The 22,826-nt window shown below is 46.2% G+C and overlaps 14 non-coding genes across 14 annotated transcripts; all 14 read right to left on the bottom strand.

Annotated features, from left to right (window-relative positions):
* Positions 1-914: 914 nt before the first annotated feature.
* trnal-cag (transfer RNA leucine (anticodon CAG)) lies at positions 915-996 on the bottom strand. Its single transcript has one exon. It is a non-coding gene; the product is annotated as a tRNA-Leu (tRNA).
* A 1,648-nt stretch (positions 997-2,644) lies between these two features.
* Positions 2,645-2,717, bottom strand: trnav-cac (transfer RNA valine (anticodon CAC)). The gene has a single exon. It is a non-coding gene; the product is annotated as a tRNA-Val (tRNA).
* Positions 2,718-4,242: 1,525 nt separating this feature from the next.
* trnal-cag (transfer RNA leucine (anticodon CAG)) lies at positions 4,243-4,324 on the bottom strand. Its single transcript has one exon. It is a non-coding gene; the product is annotated as a tRNA-Leu (tRNA).
* A 1,649-nt stretch (positions 4,325-5,973) lies between these two features.
* On the bottom strand, positions 5,974-6,046 carry trnav-cac (transfer RNA valine (anticodon CAC)). The gene has a single exon. It is a non-coding gene; the product is annotated as a tRNA-Val (tRNA).
* A 1,525-nt stretch (positions 6,047-7,571) lies between these two features.
* Positions 7,572-7,653, bottom strand: trnal-cag (transfer RNA leucine (anticodon CAG)). Its single transcript has one exon. It is a non-coding gene; the product is annotated as a tRNA-Leu (tRNA).
* Positions 7,654-9,302: 1,649 nt separating this feature from the next.
* Positions 9,303-9,375, bottom strand: trnav-cac (transfer RNA valine (anticodon CAC)). Its single transcript has one exon. It is a non-coding gene; the product is annotated as a tRNA-Val (tRNA).
* Positions 9,376-10,900: 1,525 nt separating this feature from the next.
* trnal-cag (transfer RNA leucine (anticodon CAG)) lies at positions 10,901-10,982 on the bottom strand. Its single transcript has one exon. It is a non-coding gene; the product is annotated as a tRNA-Leu (tRNA).
* Positions 10,983-12,631: 1,649 nt separating this feature from the next.
* On the bottom strand, positions 12,632-12,704 carry trnav-cac (transfer RNA valine (anticodon CAC)). Its single transcript has one exon. It is a non-coding gene; the product is annotated as a tRNA-Val (tRNA).
* A 1,525-nt stretch (positions 12,705-14,229) lies between these two features.
* Positions 14,230-14,311, bottom strand: trnal-cag (transfer RNA leucine (anticodon CAG)). The gene has a single exon. It is a non-coding gene; the product is annotated as a tRNA-Leu (tRNA).
* Positions 14,312-15,960: 1,649 nt separating this feature from the next.
* On the bottom strand, positions 15,961-16,033 carry trnav-cac (transfer RNA valine (anticodon CAC)). The gene has a single exon. It is a non-coding gene; the product is annotated as a tRNA-Val (tRNA).
* Positions 16,034-17,558: 1,525 nt separating this feature from the next.
* On the bottom strand, positions 17,559-17,640 carry trnal-cag (transfer RNA leucine (anticodon CAG)). Its single transcript has one exon. It is a non-coding gene; the product is annotated as a tRNA-Leu (tRNA).
* A 1,649-nt stretch (positions 17,641-19,289) lies between these two features.
* Positions 19,290-19,362, bottom strand: trnav-cac (transfer RNA valine (anticodon CAC)). Its single transcript has one exon. It is a non-coding gene; the product is annotated as a tRNA-Val (tRNA).
* A 1,525-nt stretch (positions 19,363-20,887) lies between these two features.
* trnal-cag (transfer RNA leucine (anticodon CAG)) lies at positions 20,888-20,969 on the bottom strand. The gene has a single exon. It is a non-coding gene; the product is annotated as a tRNA-Leu (tRNA).
* Positions 20,970-22,618: 1,649 nt separating this feature from the next.
* trnav-cac (transfer RNA valine (anticodon CAC)) lies at positions 22,619-22,691 on the bottom strand. The gene has a single exon. It is a non-coding gene; the product is annotated as a tRNA-Val (tRNA).
* Positions 22,692-22,826: the final 135 nt, after the last annotated feature.

Below are 22,826 nucleotides of genomic sequence, written 5' to 3'. Positions count from 1 at the left end.
TTAGCGGAGCTTGCCGTCGCAGTCTGTGGCACAATCCTTTACTGTGTTCGATGCTCACGGGAAAGGTAGTATTGCGAAACACTGCAGAAAGGAACGACTTCCTTACTTTTGCTCCGACTGACCATACTCTGTGAAATTTTCCCAGATCCTCAGTTAAGGACTTTTGCAGCTGGAAGTTTCCTCAGAAACGCTGTTAACTCGTAAAGTATTGAGCGAATCGCAAAACAGAAAGCATTTAACACGGAACACAAACAAAGCTGGCATACCTAATGCATTTTCAGACACAGAGATGCATGAATGCTAAATGTGAGACAGTCCGAGGGCATGATTTATAAAGTAATCTCACAACTAACAACAGGACAATTCCAAACTACTCTTTCACACATACTGCAGCCTTAGGGAACCACCACTTCCCAGACAATACTGAAAAGAGAGAAAGAAAGAACCTAATAAGAATGGGCCATAAAAAGTGAATTTCACCAATCACAGTCTCGATTAGATTACCTTTCCCTTCCGATGTCTCCAGGACGGAAACGAAGGAAATGGGAGAAATTCAACAACATATCACATCGAAATTCGTTGGAACGATTTTCCCATTGGCCGAAAAACCAAATAACGACGAGTCGAGTCACCCCAGGACTTTGTTTCACAACAGCGATGAAATACCGGTCTCCATTCGGTTCCAGTACAAGCTCAACTTGCCTGGAACAGCACAGCTGCTTGCGATTTTCTGCGCGGGAGGCGAACACGATCATGACAGACAGAGACACTTTGAAATATTCGGCACTATCCCACACCACAGTTAATTCCCCGGGAAGCAAAGCCATTTTACTTTTGTTTTCAACATCAATACAGTGGGGACAGAAACAGCATTTTAACAAAAAAGCTGCAGCGTTGGAGTTGATCTGCAGAAATGGCAGTGGTGGGATTCGAACCCACGCCCCTTTCGAGACTGGAACCTGGATCCAGCGCCTTAGACCGCTCGGCCACACTACCAGCCGGCCGCGCGCACCATTTTCTTGCGTTTCCAACTGTGCTCTCCTGCATAACAACAGATGCCAAGTCACATGAAATGTTTCCATGATCCCTCTCCGACTCGCACAGCTGCTGGGATGTGCCCGTCTACAATATCAATTTCGCAGCAGATAATGAGAGCCCATCAATCCAGACAAAAATCAATGGTAAGCTGAGTCTATCTTCTCAGACTCCTTTCAGCTCCAAATGTATCTGTGAGAATATATGTTCGGTTATGATTTGGTCAAATAACCACGAGCTGCTTGACATTACTGCAATTTCGATTCTTGCTTTGCTAAATGATTTCACCCATTGCTTGAAACAGGGCAAGTTTCACGTTTACGCGGAACATGAAGCACACCGGACTACAGGGAAAATGCACAAAGCCGTGTTCCACATCATACCGTGCAGCGTAATTTCAGTCACTGTGTCTGTTTTGCAGAAAAAGAGTCCCAAACAATGTACTCCACCCTAAAACCGGAGGTCGCATTCCTATTCGAGAACGACAGATCGCATTGTGAGGATGCTCTGACCTCGGAGCCAGTTCTAGATGCCACTTTCCTTGCCTTTTACCCTAACCGTGCAATTTGCTGCAGAGATGTTCACTCCTGGACATCAGCCACATGGATAGCAACTGAGTTGGAAACCTGTGTGGGAATCGACGAGAAGCGACTCAATAAATTTTGCTCAATTCCATGGTGCTTATTAGAAATGCATTTTCTGTTCACCTCAATCTAAAAGGCAGTTTCTCAACATAGTAACAAAGTCAAAAGGTAATTACCTCACCCCACCCCCACTCCGGAAGAGGTGCTAACTGCCCTTGATTGCTTTTTGTTCTCGATGTGAAGAGCTCTCACGCCTCTGAGTCACCTTCACGTGTCTGGTTGCTGAGTGAGTCACAAAGCAGGGGTTTCTCCAGAGCTGCAACTGCCTGACTTCCCCACTCGACTTCGCCGTTTACATTTTCCTGCTCCTCAGTGATTTCAAGAAAACCAAATGGATGCGATGTCATTCTGTAACCTCTCTGTCGATTCCTCCGTTTCAGTTCCAACGTGGCTTAGGTCTCGGGGCGCACCTCAATACTAGCGACACCATGAAAGCACAGGTCCAGAGGTTCCTCTGAGAGTGTAATTTCTTTCATTGCTGTTGCTGATTGAAAGAGCCACTCAAGTGCGAACTGCTCCAAAACATGATTCAGGACCTCTGGTGCCAATTCTCGTACGTTGAATAACGACAGACAGCTTCCAAACGAGGCCTTTCAGAGACGCCTTTGGGGTACATTTAACAGACAGACAAGTTCAGGAATCCGTGGTGCACTGTGACACCAGCGCATCAGCTTCTTCCCTGTCTTTGAACCGAGCCGCCTGCGCAAGGAATGCAAATGCGGTACTGCTTTTCGTAGAAGAATCAGAAGGGGGTAACTACACTCTCAAACAGAATTGCATATGATCAGAACCAGTTTGGATAAAAACTTTACAATTCTTTGCACAGTCATTAAATGGAATTGCATTACATTTCACTACGCGAGCAGATTTGTTCAAGCAACTTCGAAGGCAGGTTTGCAGATGGGAAAGCAAGCAAGAAAGCACCGTTCTTGTCCATGTAAAAGGCTGCCGATGAAGAACAAAGCAGTTTCTGCCCAGTTTCGAACTGGGGACCTTTCGCGTGTGAGGCGAACGTGATGACCACTACACTACAGAAACAAGCCGCAGCCGCCCATCCGGCAGCTCAGGGGCATCCAGCACTGAAAGTTGAAGCCATTCTTCGTTTCACCTTTCTGTTTCCAATAGCTCGTTGTTGTCCAGCGTAATTGACATCTTCAAAACATAAAAAAAAGACACGTGAAATTGATGATAAAATATAGACAAGGATGTGGTCAATGTTTGGACCGTAGGGCGAGGTCGACTAGGCTGGGACGACTTTCCCTGCAGCGTAACGACTGCGACATGATCTAATGGAAGGGTTGGAAACTGAGTATTTACGTGTTTTACCCAAGTTGGGGTGAGTTGAAAACTCGAGAGCATAGGTTTAAGGTGAGTGGGCTGAAATTGACAAAGGACCTGAGGCACATTTCCCACACAGAAGGTTGTGCGTGTATGGAATGAGCTCCCAGAGGAAGCGGAGGAGGCTCAGAAAATTGCATGAGTTTCTGGATAGGATGGGTTGAGAGGGTTTGGGGCCAAATACTGGGGAACCGGACTTGTTTATATTTGGCTATGTGCTGAGCATGGACGAGATACACCGAAGTATCTGTTTCCACGCGGTGTCCCCCAAAAACGTTGTGTTGCTTACACCTGCTTTAAAGGATTACTTTTTAGCGGAGCTTGCCGTCGCAGTCTGTGGCACAATCCTTTACTGTGTTCGATGCTCACGGGAAAGGTAGTATTGCGAAACACTGCAGAAAGGAACGACTTCCTTACTTTTGCTCCGACTGACCATACTCTGTGAAATTTTCCCAGATCCTCAGTTAAGGACTTTTGCAGCTGGAAGTTTCCTCAGAAACGCTGTTAACTCGTAAAGTATTGAGCGAATCGCAAAACAGAAAGCATTTAACACGGAACACAAACAAAGCTGGCATACCTAATGCATTTTCAGACACAGAGGTGCATGAATGCTAAATGTGAGACAGTCCGAGGGCATGATTTATAAAGTAATCTCACAACTAACAACAGGACAATTCCAAACTACTCTTTCACACATACTGCAGCCTTAGGGAACCACCACTTCCCAGACAATACTGAAAAGAGAGAAAGAAAGAACCTAATAAGAATGGGCCATAAAAAGTGAATTTCACCAATCACAGTCTCGATTAGATTACCTTTCCCTTCCGATGTCTCCAGGACGGAAACGAAGGAAATGGGAGAAATTCAACAACATATCACATCGAAATTCGTTGGAACGATTTTCCCATTGGCCGAAAAACCAAATAACGACGAGTCGAGTCACCCCAGGACTTTTTTTCACAACAGCGATGAAATACCGGTCTCCATTCGGTTCCAGTACAAGCTCAACTTGCCTGGAACAGCACAGCTGCTTGCGATTTTCTGCGCGGGAGGCGAACACGATCATGACAGACAGAGACACTTTGAAATATTCGGCACTATCCCACACCACAGTTAATTCCCCGGGAAGCAAAGCCATTTTACTTTTGTTTTCAACATCAATACAGTGGGGACAGAAACAGCATTTTAACAAAAAAGCTGCAGCGTTGGAGTTGATCTGCAGAAATGGCAGTGGTGGGATTCGAACCCACGCCCCTTTCGAGACTGGAACCTGGATCCAGCGCCTTAGACCGCTCGGCCACACTACCAGCCGGCCGCGCGCACCATTTTCTTGCGTTTCCAACTGTGCTCTCCTGCATAACAACAGATGCCAAGTCACATGAAAATGGTTCCATGATCCCTCTCCGACTCGCACAGCTGCTGGGATGTGCCCGTCTACAATATCAATTTCGCAGCAGATAATGAGAGCCCATCAATCCAGACAAAAATCAATGGTAAGCTGAGTCTATCTTCTCAGACTCCTTTCAGCTCCAAATGTATCTGTGAGAATATATGTTCGGTTATGATTTGGTCAAATAACCACGAGCTGCTTGACATTACTGCAATTTCGATTCTTGCTTTGCTAAATGATTTCACCCATTGCTTGAAACAGGGCAAGTTTCACGTTTACGCGGAACATGAAGCACACCGGACTACAGGGAAAATGCACAAAGCCGTGTTCCACATCATACCGTGCAGCGTAATTTCAGTCACTGTGTCTGTTTTGCAGAAAAAGAGTCCCAAACAATGTACTCCACCCTAAAACCGGAGGTCGCATTCCTATTCGAGAACGACAGATCGCATTGTGAGGATGCTCTGACCTCGGAGCCAGTTCTAGATGCCACTTTCCTTGCCTTTTACCCTAACCGTGCAATTTGCTGCAGAGATGTTCACTCCTGGACATCAGCCACATGGATAGCAACTGAGTTGGAAACCTGTGTGGGAATCGACGAGAAGCGACTCAATAAATTTTGCTCAATTCCATGGTGCTTATTAGAAATGCATTTTCTGTTCACCTCAATCTAAAAGGCAGTTTCTCAACATAGTAACAAAGTCAAAAGGTAATTACCTCACCCCACCCCCACTCCGGAAGAGGTGCTAACTGCCCTTGATTGCTTTTTGTTCTCGATGTGAAGAGCTCTCACGCCTCTGAGTCACCTTCACGTGTCTGGTTGCTGAGTGAGTCACAAAGAAGGGGTTTCTCCAGAGCTGCAACTGCCTGACTTCCCCACTCGACTTCGCCGTTTACATTTTCCTGCTCCTCAGTGATTTCAAGAAAACCAAATGGATGCGATGTCATTCTGTAACCTCTCTGTCGATTCCTCCGTTTCAGTTCCAACGTGGCTTAGGTCTCGGGGCGCACCTCAATACTAGCGACACCATGAAAGCACAGGTCCAGAGGTTCCTCTGAGAGTGTAATTTCTTTCATTGCTGTTGCTGATTGAAAGAGCCACTCAAGTGCGAACTGCTCCAAAACATGATTCAGGACCTCTGGTGCCAATTCTCGTACGTTGAATAACGACAGACAGCTTCCAAACGAGGCCTTTCAGAGACGCCTTTGGGGTACATTTAACAGACAGACAAGTTCAGGAATCCGTGGTGCACTGTGACACCAGCGCATCAGCTTCTTCCCTGTCTTTGAACCGAGCCGCCTGCGCAAGGAATGCAAATGCGGTACTGCTTTTCGTAGAAGAATCAGAAGGGGGTAACTACACTCTCAAACAGAATTGCATATGATCAGAACCAGTTTGGATAAAAACTTTACAATTCTTTGCACAGTCATTAAATGGAATTGCATTACATTTCACTACGCGAGCAGATTTGTTCAAGCAACTTCGAAGGCAGGTTTGCAGATGGGAAAGCAAGCAAGAAAGCACCGTTCTTGTCCATGTAAAAGGCTGCCGATGAAGAACAAAGCAGTTTCTGCCCAGTTTCGAACTGGGGACCTTTCGCGTGTGAGGCGAACGTGATGACCACTACACTACAGAAACAAGCCGCAGCCGCCCATCCGGCAGCTCAGGGGCATCCAGCACTGAAAGTTGAAGCCATTCTTCGTTTCACCTTTCTGTTTCCAATAGCTCGTTGTTGTCCAGCGTAATTGACATCTTCAAAACATAAAAAAAAGACACGTGAAATTGATGATAAAATTTAGACAAGTATGTGGTCAATGTTTGGACCGTAGGGCGAGGTCGACTAGGCTGGGACGACTTTCCCTGCAGCGTAACGACTGCGACATGATCTAATGGAAGGGTTGGAAACTGAGTATTTACGTGTTTTACCCAAGTTGAGGTGAGTTGAAAACTCGAGAGCATAGGTTTAAGGTGAGTGGGCTGAAATTGACAAAGGACCTGAGGCACATTTCCCACACAGAAGGTTGTGCGTGTATGGAATGAGCTCCCAGAGGAAGCGGAGGAGGCTCAGAAAATTGCATGAGTTTCTGGATAGGATGGGTTGAGAGGGTTTGGGGCCAAATACTGGGGAACCGGACTTGTTTATATTTGGCTATGTGCTGAGAATGGACGAGATACACCGAAGTATCTGTTTCCACGCGGTGTCCCCCAAAAACGTTGTGTTGCTTACACCTGCTTTAAAGGATTACTTTTTAGCGGAGCTTGCCGTCGCAGTCTGTGGCACAATCCTTTACTGTGTTCGATGCTCACGGGAAAGGTAGTATTGCGAAACACTGCAGAAAGGAACGACTTCCTTACTTTTGCTCCGACTGACCATACTCTGTGAAATTTTCCCAGATCCTCAGTTAAGGACTTTTGCAGCTGGAAGTTTCCTCAGAAACGCTGTTAACTCGTAAAGTATTGAGCGAATCGCAAAACAGAAAGCATTTAACACGGAACACAAACAAAGCTGGCATACCTAATGCATTTTCAGACACAGAGATGCATGAATGCTAAATGTGAGACAGTCCGAGGGCATGATTTATAAAGTAATCTCACAACTAACAACAGGACAATTCCAAACTACTCTTTCACACATACTGCAGCCTTAGGGAACCACCACTTCCCAGACAATACTGAAAAGAGAGAAAGAAAGAACCTAATAAGAATGGGCCATAAAAAGTGAATTTCACCAATCACAGTCTCGATTAGATTACCTTTCCCTTCCGATGTCTCCAGGACGGAAACGAAGGAAATGGGAGAAATTCAACAACATATCACATCGAAATTCGTTGGAACGATTTTCCCATTGGCCGAAAAACCAAATAACGACGAGTCGAGTCACCCCAGGACTTTTTTTCACAACAGCGATGAAATACCGGTCTCCATTCGGTTCCAGTACAAGCTCAACTTGCCTGGAACAGCACAGCTGCTTGCGATTTTCTGCGCGGGAGGCGAACACGATCATGACAGACAGAGACACTTTGAAATATTCGGCACTATCCCACACCACAGTTAATTCCCCGGGAAGCAAAGCCATTTTACTTTTGTTTTCAACATCAATACAGTGGGGACAGAAACAGCATTTTAACAAAAAAGCTGCAGCGTTGGAGTTGATCTGCAGAAATGGCAGTGGTGGGATTCGAACCCACGCCCCTTTCGAGACTGGAACCTGGATCCAGCGCCTTAGACCGCTCGGCCACACTACCAGCCGGCCGCGCGCACCATTTTCTTGCGTTTCCAACTGTGCTCTCCTGCATAACAACAGATGCCAAGTCACATGAAAATGGTTCCATGATCCCTCTCCGACTCGCACAGCTGCTGGGATGTGCCCGTCTACAATATCAATTTCGCAGCAGATAATGAGAGCCCATCAATCCAGACAAAAATCAATGGTAAGCTGAGTCTATCTTCTCAGACTCCTTTCAGCTCCAAATGTATCTGTGAGAATATATGTTCGGTTATGATTTGGTCAAATAACCACGAGCTGCTTGACATTACTGCAATTTCGATTCTTGCTTTGCTAAATGATTTCACCCATTGCTTGAAACAGGGCAAGTTTCACGTTTACGCGGAACATGAAGCACACCGGACTACAGGGAAAATGCACAAAGCCGTGTTCCACATCATACCGTGCAGCGTAATTTCAGTCACTGTGTCTGTTTTGCAGAAAAAGAGTCCCAAACAATGTACTCCACCCTAAAACCGGAGGTCGCATTCCTATTCGAGAACGACAGATCGCATTGTGAGGATGCTCTGACCTCGGAGCCAGTTCTAGATGCCACTTTCCTTGCCTTTTACCCTAACCGTGCAATTTGCTGCAGAGATGTTCACTCCTGGACATCAGCCACATGGATAGCAACTGAGTTGGAAACCTGTGTGGGAATCGACGAGAAGCGACTCAATAAATTTTGCTCAATTCCATGGTGCTTATTAGAAATGCATTTTCTGTTCACCTCAATCTAAAAGGCAGTTTCTCAACATAGTAACAAAGTCAAAAGGTAATTACCTCACCCCACCCCCACTCCGGAAGAGGTGCTAACTGCCCTTGATTGCTTTTTGTTCTCGATGTGAAGAGCTCTCACGCCTCTGAGTCACCTTCACGTGTCTGGTTGCTGAGTGAGTCACAAAGAAGGGGTTTCTCCAGAGCTGCAACTGCCTGACTTCCCCACTCGACTTCGCCGTTTACATTTTCCTGCTCCTCAGTGATTTCAAGAAAACCAAATGGATGCGATGTCATTCTGTAACCTCTCTGTCGATTCCTCCGTTTCAGTTCCAACGTGGCTTAGGTCTCGGGGCGCACCTCAATACTAGCGACACCATGAAAGCACAGGTCCAGAGGTTCCTCTGAGAGTGTAATTTCTTTCATTGCTGTTGCTGATTGAAAGAGCCACTCAAGTGCGAACTGCTCCAAAACATGATTCAGGACCTCTGGTGCCAATTCTCGTACGTTGAATAACGACAGACAGCTTCCAAACGAGGCCTTTCAGAGACGCCTTTGGGGTACATTTAACAGACAGACAAGTTCAGGAATCCGTGGTGCACTGTGACACCAGCGCATCAGCTTCTTCCCTGTCTTTGAACCGAGCCGCCTGCGCAAGGAATGCAAATGCGGTACTGCTTTTCGTAGAAGAATCAGAAGGGGGTAACTACACTCTCAAACAGAATTGCATATGATCAGAACCAGTTTGGATAAAAACTTTACAATTCTTTGCACAGTCATTAAATGGAATTGCATTACATTTCACTACGCGAGCAGATTTGTTCAAGCAACTTCGAAGGCAGGTTTGCAGATGGGAAAGCAAGCAAGAAAGCACCGTTCTTGTCCATGTAAAAGGCTGCCGATGAAGAACAAAGCAGTTTCTGCCCAGTTTCGAACTGGGGACCTTTCGCGTGTGAGGCGAACGTGATGACCACTACACTACAGAAACAAGCCGCAGCCGCCCATCCGGCAGCTCAGGGGCATCCAGCACTGAAAGTTGAAGCCATTCTTCGTTTCACCTTTCTGTTTCCAATAGCTCGTTGTTGTCCAGCGTAATTGACATCTTCAAAACATAAAAAAAAGACACGTGAAATTGATGATAAAATTTAGACAAGTATGTGGTCAATGTTTGGACCGTAGGGCGAGGTCGACTAGGCTGGGACGACTTTCCCTGCAGCGTAACGACTGCGACATGATCTAATGGAAGGGTTGGAAACTGAGTATTTACGTGTTTTACCCAAGTTGAGGTGAGTTGAAAACTCGAGAGCATAGGTTTAAGGTGAGTGGGCTGAAATTGACAAAGGACCTGAGGCACATTTCCCACACAGAAGGTTGTGCGTGTATGGAATGAGCTCCCAGAGGAAGCGGAGGAGGCTCAGAAAATTGCATGAGTTTCTGGATAGGATGGGTTGAGAGGGTTTGGGGCCAAATACTGGGGAACCGGACTTGTTTATATTTGGCTATGTGCTGAGAATGGACGAGATACACCGAAGTATCTGTTTCCACGCGGTGTCCCCCAAAAACGTTGTGTTGCTTACACCTGCTTTAAAGGATTACTTTTTAGCGGAGCTTGCCGTCGCAGTCTGTGGCACAATCCTTTACTGTGTTCGATGCTCACGGGAAAGGTAGTATTGCGAAACACTGCAGAAAGGAACGACTTCCTTACTTTTGCTCCGACTGACCATACTCTGTGAAATTTTCCCAGATCCTCAGTTAAGGACTTTTGCAGCTGGAAGTTTCCTCAGAAACGCTGTTAACTCGTAAAGTATTGAGCGAATCGCAAAACAGAAAGCATTTAACACGGAACACAAACAAAGCTGGCATACCTAATGCATTTTCAGACACAGAGATGCATGAATGCTAAATGTGAGACAGTCCGAGGGCATGATTTATAAAGTAATCTCACAACTAACAACAGGACAATTCCAAACTACTCTTTCACACATACTGCAGCCTTAGGGAACCACCACTTCCCAGACAATACTGAAAAGAGAGAAAGAAAGAACCTAATAAGAATGGGCCATAAAAAGTGAATTTCACCAATCACAGTCTCGATTAGATTACCTTTCCCTTCCGATGTCTCCAGGACGGAAACGAAGGAAATGGGAGAAATTCAACAACATATCACATCGAAATTCGTTGGAACGATTTTCCCATTGGCCGAAAAACCAAATAACGACGAGTCGAGTCACCCCAGGACTTTGTTTCACAACAGCGATGAAATACCGGTCTCCATTCGGTTCCAGTACAAGCTCAACTTGCCTGGAACAGCACAGCTGCTTGCGATTTTCTGCGCGGGAGGCGAACACGATCATGACAGACAGAGACACTTTGAAATATTCGGCACTATCCCACACCACAGTTAATTCCCCGGGAAGCAAAGCCATTTTACTTTTGTTTTCAACATCAATACAGTGGGGACAGAAACAGCATTTTAACAAAAAAGCTGCAGCGTTGGAGTTGATCTGCAGAAATGGCAGTGGTGGGATTCGAACCCACGCCCCTTTCGAGACTGGAACCTGGATCCAGCGCCTTAGACCGCTCGGCCACACTACCAGCCGGCCGCGCGCACCATTTTCTTGCGTTTCCAACTGTGCTCTCCTGCATAACAACAGATGCCAAGTCACATGAAAATGGTTCCATGATCCCTCTCCGACTCGCACAGCTGCTGGGATGTGCCCGTCTACAATATCAATTTCGCAGCAGATAATGAGAGCCCATCAATCCAGACAAAAATCAATGGTAAGCTGAGTCTATCTTCTCAGACTCCTTTCAGCTCCAAATGTATCTGTGAGAATATATGTTCGGTTATGATTTGGTCAAATAACCACGAGCTGCTTGACATTACTGCAATTTCGATTCTTGCTTTGCTAAATGATTTCACCCATTGCTTGAAACAGGGCAAGTTTCACGTTTACGCGGAACATGAAGCACACCGGACTACAGGGAAAATGCACAAAGCCGTGTTCCACATCATACCGTGCAGCGTAATTTCAGTCACTGTGTCTGTTTTGCAGAAAAAGAGTCCCAAACAACGTACTCCACCCTAAAACCGGAGGTCGCATTCCTATTCGAGAACGACAGATCGCATTGTGAGGATGCTCTGACCTCGGAGCCAGTTCTAGATGCCACTTTCCTTGCCTTTTACCCTAACCGTGCAATTTGCTGCAGAGATGTTCACTCCTGGACATCAGCCACGTGGATAGCAACTGAGTTGGAAACCTGTGTGGGAATCGACGAGAAGCGACTCAATAAATTTTGCTCAATTCCATGGTGCTTATTAGAAATGCATTTTCTGTTCACCTCAATCTAAAAGGCAGTTTCTCAACATAGTAACAAAGTCAAAAGGTAATTACCTCACCCCACCCCCACTCCGGAAGAGGTGCTAACTGCCCTTGATTGCTTTTTGTTCTCGATGTGAAGAGCTCTCACGCCTCTGAGTCACCTTCACGTGTCTGGTTGCTGAGTGAGTCACAAAGAAGGAGTTTCTCCAGAGCTGCAACTGCCTGACTTCCCCACTCGACTTCGCCGTTTACATTTTCCTGCTCCTCAGTGATTTCAAGAAAACCAAATGGATGCGATGTCATTCTGTAACCTCTCTGTCGATTCCTCCGTTTCAGTTCCAACGTGGCTTAGGTCTCGGGGCGCACCTTAATACTAGCGACACCATGAAAGCACAGGTCCAGAGGTTCCTCTGAGAGTGTAATTTCTTTCATTGCTGTTGCTGATTGAAAGAGCCACTCAAGTGCGAACTGCTCCAAAACATGATTCAGGACCTCTGGTGCCAATTCTCGTACGTTGAATAACGACAGACAGCTTCCAAACGAGGCCTTTCAGAGACGCCTTTGGGGTACATTTAACAGACAGACAAGTTCAGGAATCCGTGGTGCACTGTGACACCAGCGCATCAGCTTCTTCCCTGTCTTTGAACCGAGCCGCCTGCGCAAGGAATGCAAATGCGGTACTGCTTTTCGTAGAAGAATCAGAAGGGGGTAACTACACTCTCAAACAGAATTGCATATGATCAGAACCAGTTTGGATAAAAACTTTACAATTCTTTGCACAGTCATTAAATGGAATTGCATTACATTTCACTACGCGAGCAGATTTGTTCAAGCAACTTCGAAGGCAGGTTTGCAGATGGGAAAGCAAGCAAGAAAGCACCGTTCTTGTCCATGTAAAAGGCTGCCGATGAAGAACAAAGCAGTTTCTGCCCAGTTTCGAACTGGGGACCTTTCGCGTGTGAGGCGAACGTGATGACCACTACACTACAGAAACAAGCCGCAGCCGCCCATCCGGCAGCTCAGGGGCATCCAGCACTGAAAGTTGAAGCCATTCTTCGTTTCACCTTTCTCTTTCCAATAGCTCGTTGTTGTCCAGCGTAATTGACATCTTCAAAACATAAAAAAAAGACACGTGAAATTGATGATAAAATATAGACAAGGATGTGGTCAATGTTTGGACCATAGGGCGAGGTCGACTAGGCTGGGACGACTTTCCCTGCAGCGTAACGACTGCGACATGATCTAATGGAAGGGTTGGAAACTGAGTATTTACGTGTTTTACCCAAGTTGGGGTGAGTTGAAAACTCGAGAGCATAGGTTTAAGGTGAGTGGGCTGAAATTGACAAAGGACCTGAGGCACATTTCCCACACAGAAGGTTGTGCGTGTATGGAATGAGCTCCCAGAGGAAGCGGAGGAGGCTCAGAAAATTGCATGAGTTTCTGGATAGGATGGGTTGAGAGGGTTTGGGGCCAAATACTGGGGAACCGGACTTGTTTATATTTGGCTATGTGCTGAGCATGGACGAGATACACCGAAGTATCTGTTTCCACGCGGTGTCCCCCAAAAACGTTGTGTTGCTTACACCTGCTTTAAAGGATTACTTTTTAGCGGAGCTTGCCGTCGCAGTCTGTGGCACAATCCTTTACTGTGTTCGATGCTCACGGGAAAGGTAGTATTGCGAAACACTGCAGAAAGGAACGACTTCCTTACTTTTGCTCCGACTGACCATACTCTGTGAAATTTTCCCAGATCCTCAGTTAAGGACTTTTGCAGCTGGAAGTTTCCTCAGAAACGCTGTTAACTCGTAAAGTATTGAGCGAATCGCAAAACAGAAAGCATTTAACACGGAACACAAACAAAGCTGGCATACCTAATGCATTTTCAGACACAGAGATGCATGAATGCTAAATGTGAGACAGTCCGAGGGCATGATTTATAAAGTAATCTCACAACTAACAACAGGACAATTCCAAACTACTCTTTCACACATACTGCAGCCTTAGGGAACCACCACTTCCCAGACAATACTGAAAAGAGAGAAAGAAAGAACCTAATAAGAATGGGCCATAAAAAGTGAATTTCACCAATCACAGTCTCGATTAGATTACCTTTCCCTTCCGATGTCTCCAGGACGGAAACGAAGGAAATGGGAGAAATTCAACAACATATCACATCGAAATTCGTTGGAACGATTTTCCCATTGGCCGAAAAACCAAATAACGACGAGTCGAGTCACCCCAGGACTTTATTTCACAACAGCGATGAAATACCGGTCTCCATTCGGTTCCAGTACAAGCTCAACTTGCCTGGAACAGCACAGCTGCTTGCGATTTTCTGCGCGGGAGGCGAACACGATCATGACAGACAGAGACACTTTGAAATATTCGGCACTATCCCACACCACAGTTAATTCCCCGGGAAGCAAAGCCATTTTACTTTTGTTTTCAACATCAATACAGTGGGGACAGAAACAGCATTTTAACAAAAAAGCTGCAGCGTTGGAGTTGATCTGCAGAAATGGCAGTGGTGGGATTCGAACCCACGCCCCTTTCGAGACTGGAACCTGGATCCAGCGCCTTAGACCGCTCGGCCACACTACCAGCCGGCCGCGCGCACCATTTTCTTGCGTTTCCAACTGTGCTCTCCTGCATAACAACAGATGCCAAGTCACATGAAAATGGTTCCATGATCCCTCTCCGACTCGCACAGCTGCTGGGATGTGCCCGTCTACAATATCAATTTCGCAGCAGATAATGAGAGCCCATCAATCCAGACAAAAATCAATGGTAAGCTGAGTCTATCTTCTCAGACTCCTTTCAGCTCCAAATGTATCTGTGAGAATATATGTTCGGTTATGATTTGGTCAAATAACCACGAGCTGCTTGACATTACTGCAATTTCGATTCTTGCTTTGCTAAATGATTTCACCCATTGCTTGAAACAGGGCAAGTTTCACGTTTACGCGGAACATGAAGCACACCGGACTACAGGGAAAATGCACAAAGCCGTGTTCCACATCATACCGTGCAGCGTAATTTCAGTCACTGTGTCTGTTTTGCAGAAAAAGAGTCCCAAACAATGTACTCCACCCTAAAACCGGAGGTCGCATTCCTATTCGAGAACGACAGATCGCATTGTGAGGACGCTCTGACCTCGGAGCCAGTTCTAGATGCCACTTTCCTTGCCTTTTACCCTAACCGTGCAATTTGCTGCAGAGATGTTCACTCCTGGACATCAGCCACGTGGATAGCAACTGAGTTGGAAACCTGTGTGGGAATCGACGAGAAGCGACTCAATAAATTTTGCTCAATTCCATGGTGCTTATTAGAAATGCATTTTCTGTTCACCTCAATCTAAAAGGCAGTTTCTCAACATAGTAACAAAGTCAAAAGGTAATTACCTCACCCCACCCCCACTCCGGAAGAGGTGCTAACTGCCCTTGATTGCTTTTTGTTCTCGATGTGAAGAGCTCTCACGCCTCTGAGTCACCTTCACGTGTCTGGTTGCTGAGTGAGTCACAAAGAAGGAGTTTCTCCAGAGCTGCAACTGCCTGACTTCCCCACTCGACTTCGCCGTTTACATTTTCCTGCTCCTCAGTGATTTCAAGAAAACCAAATGGATGCGATGTCATTCTGTAACCTCTCTGTCGATTCCTCCGTTTCAGTTCCAACGTGGCTTAGGTCTCGGGGCGCACCTTAATACTAGCGACACCATGAAAGCACAGGTCCAGAGGTTCCTCTGAGAGTGTAATTTCTTTCATTGCTGTTGCTGATTGAAAGAGCCACTCAAGTGCGAACTGCTCCAAAACATGATTCAGGACCTCTGGTGCCAATTCTCGTACGTTGAATAACGACAGACAGCTTCCAAACGAGGCCTTTCAGAGACGCCTTTGGGGTACATTTAACAGACAGACAAGTTCAGGAATCCGTGGTGCACTGTGACACCAGCGCATCAGCTTCTTCCCTGTCTTTGAACCGAGCCGCCTGCGCAAGGAATGCAAATGCGGTACTGCTTTTCGTAGAAGAATCAGAAGGGGGTAACTACACTCTCAAACAGAATTGCATATGATCAGAACCAGTTTGGATAAAAACTTTACAATTCTTTGCACAGTCATTAAATGGAATTGCATTACATTTCACTACGCGAGCAGATTTGTTCAAGCAACTTCGAAGGCAGGTTTGCAGATGGGAAAGCAAGCAAGAAAGCACCGTTCTTGTCCATGTAAAAGGCTGCCGATGAAGAACAAAGCAGTTTCTGCCCAGTTTCGAACTGGGGACCTTTCGCGTGTGAGGCGAACGTGATGACCACTACACTACAGAAACAAGCCGCAGCCGCCCATCCGGCAGCTCAGGGGCATCCAGCACTGAAAGTTGAAGCCATTCTTCGTTTCACCTTTCTGTTTCCAATAGCTCGTTGTTGTCCAGCGTAATTGACATCTTCAAAACATAAAAAAAAGACACGTGAAATTGATGATAAAATTTAGACAAGTATGTGGTCAATGTTTGGACCGTAGGGCGAGGTCGACTAGGCTGGGACGACTTTCCCTGCAGCGTAACGACTGCGACATGATCTAATGGAAGGGTTGGAAACTGAGTATTTACGTGTTTTACCCAAGTTGAGGTGAGTTGAAAACTCGAGAGCATAGGTTTAAGGTGAGTGGGCTGAAATTGACAAAGGACCTGAGGCACATTTCCCACACAGAAGGTTGTGCGTGTATGGAATGAGCTCCCAGAGGAAGCGGAGGAGGCTCAGAAAATTGCATGAGTTTCTGGATAGGATGGGTTGAGAGGGTTTGGGGCCAAATACTGGGGAACCGGACTTGTTTATATTTGGCTATGTGCTGAGCATGGACGAGATACACCGAAGTATCTGTTTCCACGCGGTGTCCCCCAAAAACGTTGTGTTGCTTACACCTGCTTTAAAGGATTACTTTTTAGCGGAGCTTGCCGTCGCAGTCTGTGGCACAATCCTTTACTGTGTTCGATGCTCACGGGAAAGGTAGTATTGCGAAACACTGCAGAAAGGAACGACTTCCTTACTTTTGCTCCGACTGACCATACTCTGTGAAATTTTCCCAGATCCTCAGTTAAGGACTTTTGCAGCTGGAAGTTTCCTCAGAAACGCTGTTAACTCGTAAAGTATTGAGCGAATCGCAAAACAGAAAGCATTTAACACGGAACACAAACAAAGCTGGCATACCTAATGCATTTTCAGACACAGAGGTGCATGAATGCTAAATGTGAGACAGTCCGAGGGCATGATTTATAAAGTAATCTCACAACTAACAACAGGACAATTCCAAACTACTCTTTCACACATACTGCAGCCTTAGGGTACCACCACTTCCCAGACAATACTGAAAAGAGAGAAAGAAAGAAGCTAATAAGAATGGGCCATAAAAAGTGAATTTCACCAATCACAGTCTCGATTAGATTACCTTTCCCTTCCGATGTCTCCAGGACGGAAACGAAGGAAATGGGAGAAATTCAACAACATATCACATCGAAATTCGTTGGAACGATTTTCCCATTGGCCGAAAAACCAAATAACGACGAGTCGAGTCACCCCAGGACTTTGTTTCACAACAGCGATGAAATACCGGTCTCCATTCGGTTCCAGTACAAGCTCAACTTGCCTGGAACAGCACAGCTGCTTGCGATTTTCTGCGCGGGAGGCGAACACGATCATGACAGACAGAGACACTTTGAAATATTCGGCACTATCCCACACCACAGTTAATTCCCCGGGAAGCAAAGCCATTTTACTTTTGTTTTCAACATCAATACAGTGGGGACAGAAACAGCATTTTAACAAAAAAGCTGCAGCGTTGGAGTTGATCTGCAGAAATGGCAGTGGTGGGATTCGAACCCACGCCCCTTTCGAGACTGGAACCTGGATCCAGCGCCTTAGACCGCTCGGCCACACTACCAGCCGGCCGCGCGCACCATTTTCTTGCGTTTCCAACTGTGCTCTCCTGCATAACAACAGATGCCAAGTCACATGAAAATGGTTCCATGATCCCTCTCCGACTCGCACAGCTGCTGGGATGTGCCCGTCTACAATATCAATTTCGCAGCAGATAATGAGAGCCCATCAATCCAGACAAAAATCAATGGTAAGCTGAGTCTATCTTCTCAGACTCCTTTCAGCTCCAAATGTATCTGTGAGAATATATGTTCGGTTATGATTTGGTCAAATAACCACGAGCTGCTTGACATTACTGCAATTTCGATTCTTGCTTTGCTAAATGATTTCACCCATTGCTTGAAACAGGGCAAGTTTCACGTTTACGCGGAACATGAAGCACACCGGACTACAGGGAAAATGCACAAAGCCGTGTTCCACATCATACCGTGCAGCGTAATTTCAGTCACTGTGTCTGTTTTGCAGAAAAAGAGTCCCAAACAACGTACTCCACCCTAAAACCGGAGGTCGCATTCCTATTCGAGAACGACAGATCGCATTGTGAGGATGCTCTGACCTCGGAGCCAGTTCTAGATGCCACTTTCCTTGCCTTTTACCCTAACCGTGCAATTTGCTGCAGAGATGTTCACTCCTGGACATCAGCCACGTGGATAGCAACTGAGTTGGAAACCTGTGTGGGAATCGACGAGAAGCGACTCAATAAATTTTGCTCAATTCCATGGTGCTTATTAGAAATGCATTTTCTGTTCACCTCAATCTAAAAGGCAGTTTCTCAACATAGTAACAAAGTCAAAAGGTAATTACCTCACCCCACCCCCACTCCGGAAGAGGTGCTAACTGCCCTTGATTGCTTTTTGTTCTCGATGTGAAGAGCTCTCACGCCTCTGAGTCACCTTCACGTGTCTGGTTGCTGAGTGAGTCACAAAGAAGGAGTTTCTCCAGAGCTGCAACTGCCTGACTTCCCCACTCGACTTCGCCGTTTACATTTTCCTGCTCCTCAGTGATTTCAAGAAAACCAAATGGATGCGATGTCATTCTGTAACCTCTCTGTCGATTCCTCCGTTTCAGTTCCAACGTGGCTTAGGTCTCGGGGCGCACCTTAATACTAGCGACACCATGAAAGCACAGGTCCAGAGGTTCCTCTGAGAGTGTAATTTCTTTCATTGCTGTTGCTGATTGAAAGAGCCACTCAAGTGCGAACTGCTCCAAAACATGATTCAGGACCTCTGGTGCCAATTCTCGTACGTTGAATAACGACAGACAGCTTCCAAACGAGGCCTTTCAGAGACGCCTTTGGGGTACATTTAACAGACAGACAAGTTCAGGAATCCGTGGTGCACTGTGACACCAGCGCATCAGCTTCTTCCCTGTCTTTGAACCGAGCCGCCTGCGCAAGGAATGCAAATGCGGTACTGCTTTTCGTAGAAGAATCAGAAGGGGGTAACTACACTCTCAAACAGAATTGCATATGATCAGAACCAGTTTGGATAAAAACTTTACAATTCTTTGCACAGTCATTAAATGGAATTGCATTACATTTCACTACGCGAGCAGATTTGTTCAAGCAACTTCGAAGGCAGGTTTGCAGATGGGAAAGCAAGCAAGAAAGCACCGTTCTTGTCCATGTAAAAGGCTGCCGATGAAGAACAAAGCAGTTTCTGCCCAGTTTCGAACTGGGGACCTTTCGCGTGTGAGGCGAACGTGATGACCACTACACTACAGAAACAAGCCGCAGCCGCCCATCCGGCAGCTCAGGGGCATCCAGCACTGAAAGTTGAAGCCATTCTTCGTTTCACCTTTCTCTTTCCAATAGCTCGTTGTTGTCCAGCGTAATTGACATCTTCAAAACATAAAAAAAAGACACGTGAAATTGATGATAAAATATAGACAAGGATGTGGTCAATGTTTGGACCATAGGGCGAGGTCGACTAGGCTGGGACGACTTTCCCTGCAGCGTAACGACTGCGACATGATCTAATGGAAGGGTTGGAAACTGAGTATTTACGTGTTTTACCCAAGTTGGGGTGAGTTGAAAACTCGAGAGCATAGGTTTAAGGTGAGTGGGCTGAAATTGACAAAGGACCTGAGGCACATTTCCCACACAGAAGGTTGTGCGTGTATGGAATGAGCTCCCAGAGGAAGCGGAGGAGGCTCAGAAAATTGCATGAGTTTCTGGATAGGATGGGTTGAGAGGGTTTGGGGCCAAATACTGGGGAACCGGACTTGTTTATATTTGGCTATGTGCTGAGCATGGACGAGATACACCGAAGTATCTGTTTCCACGCGGTGTCCCCCAAAAACGTTGTGTTGCTTACACCTGCTTTAAAGGATTACTTTTTAGCGGAGCTTGCCGTCGCAGTCTGTGGCACAATCCTTTACTGTGTTCGATGCTCACGGGAAAGGTAGTATTGCGAAACACTGCAGAAAGGAACGACTTCCTTACTTTTGCTCCGACTGACCATACTCTGTGAAATTTTCCCAGATCCTCAGTTAAGGACTTTTGCAGCTGGAAGTTTCCTCAGAAACGCTGTTAACTCGTAAAGTATTGAGCGAATCGCAAAACAGAAAGCATTTAACACGGAACACAAACAAAGCTGGCATACCTAATGCATTTTCAGACACAGAGATGCATGAATGCTAAATGTGAGACAGTCCGAGGGCATGATTTATAAAGTAATCTCACAACTAACAACAGGACAATTCCAAACTACTCTTTCACACATACTGCAGCCTTAGGGAACCACCACTTCCCAGACAATACTGAAAAGAGAGAAAGAAAGAACCTAATAAGAATGGGCCATAAAAAGTGAATTTCACCAATCACAGTCTCGATTAGATTACCTTTCCCTTCCGATGTCTCCAGGACGGAAACGAAGGAAATGGGAGAAATTCAACAACATATCACATCGAAATTCGTTGGAACGATTTTCCCATTGGCCGAAAAACCAAATAACGACGAGTCGAGTCACCCCAGGACTTTGTTTCACAACAGCGATGAAATACCGGTCTCCATTCGGTTCCAGTACAAGCTCAACTTGCCTGGAACAGCACAGCTGCTTGCGATTTTCTGCGCGGGAGGCGAACACGATCATGACAGACAGAGACACTTTGAAATATTCGGCACTATCCCACACCACAGTTAATTCCCCGGGAAGCAAAGCCATTTTACTTTTGTTTTCAACATCAATACAGTGGGGACAGAAACAGCATTTTAACAAAAAAGCTGCAGCGTTGGAGTTGATCTGCAGAAATGGCAGTGGTGGGATTCGAACCCACGCCCCTTTCGAGACTGGAACCTGGATCCAGCGCCTTCGACCGCTCGGCCACACTACCAGCCGGCCGCGCGCACCATTTTCTTGCGTTTCCAACTGTGCTCTCCTGCATAACAACAGATGCCAAGTCACATGAAAATGGTTCCATGATCCCTCTCCGACTCGCACAGCTGCTGGGATGTGCCCGTCTACAATATCAATTTCGCAGCAGATAATGAGAGCCCATCAATCCAGACAAAAATCAATGGTAAGCTGAGTCTATCTTCTCAGACTCCTTTCAGCTCCAAATGTATCTGTGAGAATATATGTTCGGTTATGATTTGGTCAAATAACCACGAGCTGCTTGACATTACTGCAATTTCGATTCTTGCTTTGCTAAATGATTTCACCCATTGCTTGAAACAGGGCAAGTTTCACGTTTACGCGGAACATGAAGCACACCGGACTACAGGGAAAATGCACAAAGCCGTGTTCCACATCATACCGTGCAGCGTAATTTCAGTCACTGTGTCTGTTTTGCAGAAAAAGAGTCCCAAACAATGTACTCCACCCTAAAACCGGAGGTCGCATTCCTATTCGAGAACGACAGATCGCATTGTGAGGACGCTCTGACCTCGGAGCCAGTTCTAGATGCCACTTTCCTTGCCTTTTACCCTAACCGTGCAATTTGCTGCAGAGATGTTCACTCCTGGACATCAGCCACGTGGATAGCAACTGAGTTGGAAACCTGTGTGGGAATCGACGAGAAGCGACTCAATAAATTTTGCTCAATTCCATGGTGCTTATTAGAAATGCATTTTCTGTTCACCTCAATCTAAAAGGCAGTTTCTCAACATAGTAACAAAGTCAAAAGGTAATTACCTCACCCCACCCCCACTCCGGAAGAGGTGCTAACTGCCCTTGATTGCTTTTTGTTCTCGATGTGAAGAGCTCTCACGCCTCTGAGTCACCTTCACGTGTCTGGTTGCTGAGTGAGTCACAAAGAAGGAGTTTCTCCAGAGCTGCAACTGCCTGACTTCCCCACTCGACTTCGCCGTTTACATTTTCCTGCTCCTCAGTGATTTCAAGAAAACCAAATGGATGCGATGTCATTCTGTAACCTCTCTGTCGATTCCTCCGTTTCAGTTCCAACGTGGCTTAGGTCTCGGGGCGCACCTTAATACTAGCGACACCATGAAAGCACAGGTCCAGAGGTTCCTCTGAGAGTGTAATTTCTTTCATTGCTGTTGCTGATTGAAAGAGCCACTCAAGTGCGAACTGCTCCAAAACATGATTCAGGACCTCTGGTGCCAATTCTCGTACGTTGAATAACGACAGACAGCTTCCAAACGAGGCCTTTCAGAGACGCCTTTGGGGTACATTTAACAGACAGACAAGTTCAGGAATCCGTGGTGCACTGTGACACCAGCGCATCAGCTTCTTCCCTGTCTTTGAACCGAGCCGCCTGCGCAAGGAATGCAAATGCGGTACTGCTTTTCGTAGAAGAATCAGAAGGGGGTAACTACACTCTCAAACAGAATTGCATATGATCAGAACCAGTTTGGATAAAAACTTTACAATTCTTTGCACAGTCATTAAATGGAATTGCATTACATTTCACTACGCGAGCAGATTTGTTCAAGCAACTTCGAAGGCAGGTTTGCAGATGGGAAAGCAAGCAAGAAAGCACCGTTCTTGTCCATGTAAAAGGCTGCCGATGAAGAACAAAGCAGTTTCTGCCCAGTTTCGAACTGGGGACCTTTCGCGTGTGAGGCGAACGTGATGACCACTACACTACAGAAACAAGCCGCAGCCGCCCATCCGGCAGCTCAGGGGCATCCAGCACTGAAAGTTGAAGCCATTCTTCGTTTCACCTTTCTGTTTCCAATAGCTCGTTGTTGTCCAGCGTAATTGACATCTTCAAAACATAAAAAAAAGA

Source organism: Chiloscyllium punctatum, chromosome 16, assembly GCF_047496795.1.
Source record: "Chiloscyllium punctatum isolate Juve2018m chromosome 16, sChiPun1.3, whole genome shotgun sequence".
NCBI classification, from domain to species: Eukaryota; Metazoa; Chordata; class Chondrichthyes; order Orectolobiformes; family Hemiscylliidae; genus Chiloscyllium; species Chiloscyllium punctatum.
The sequence above is the reverse complement of the archived record's forward strand: the minus strand, read 5'-3'. Positions and strand labels throughout refer to the sequence as shown.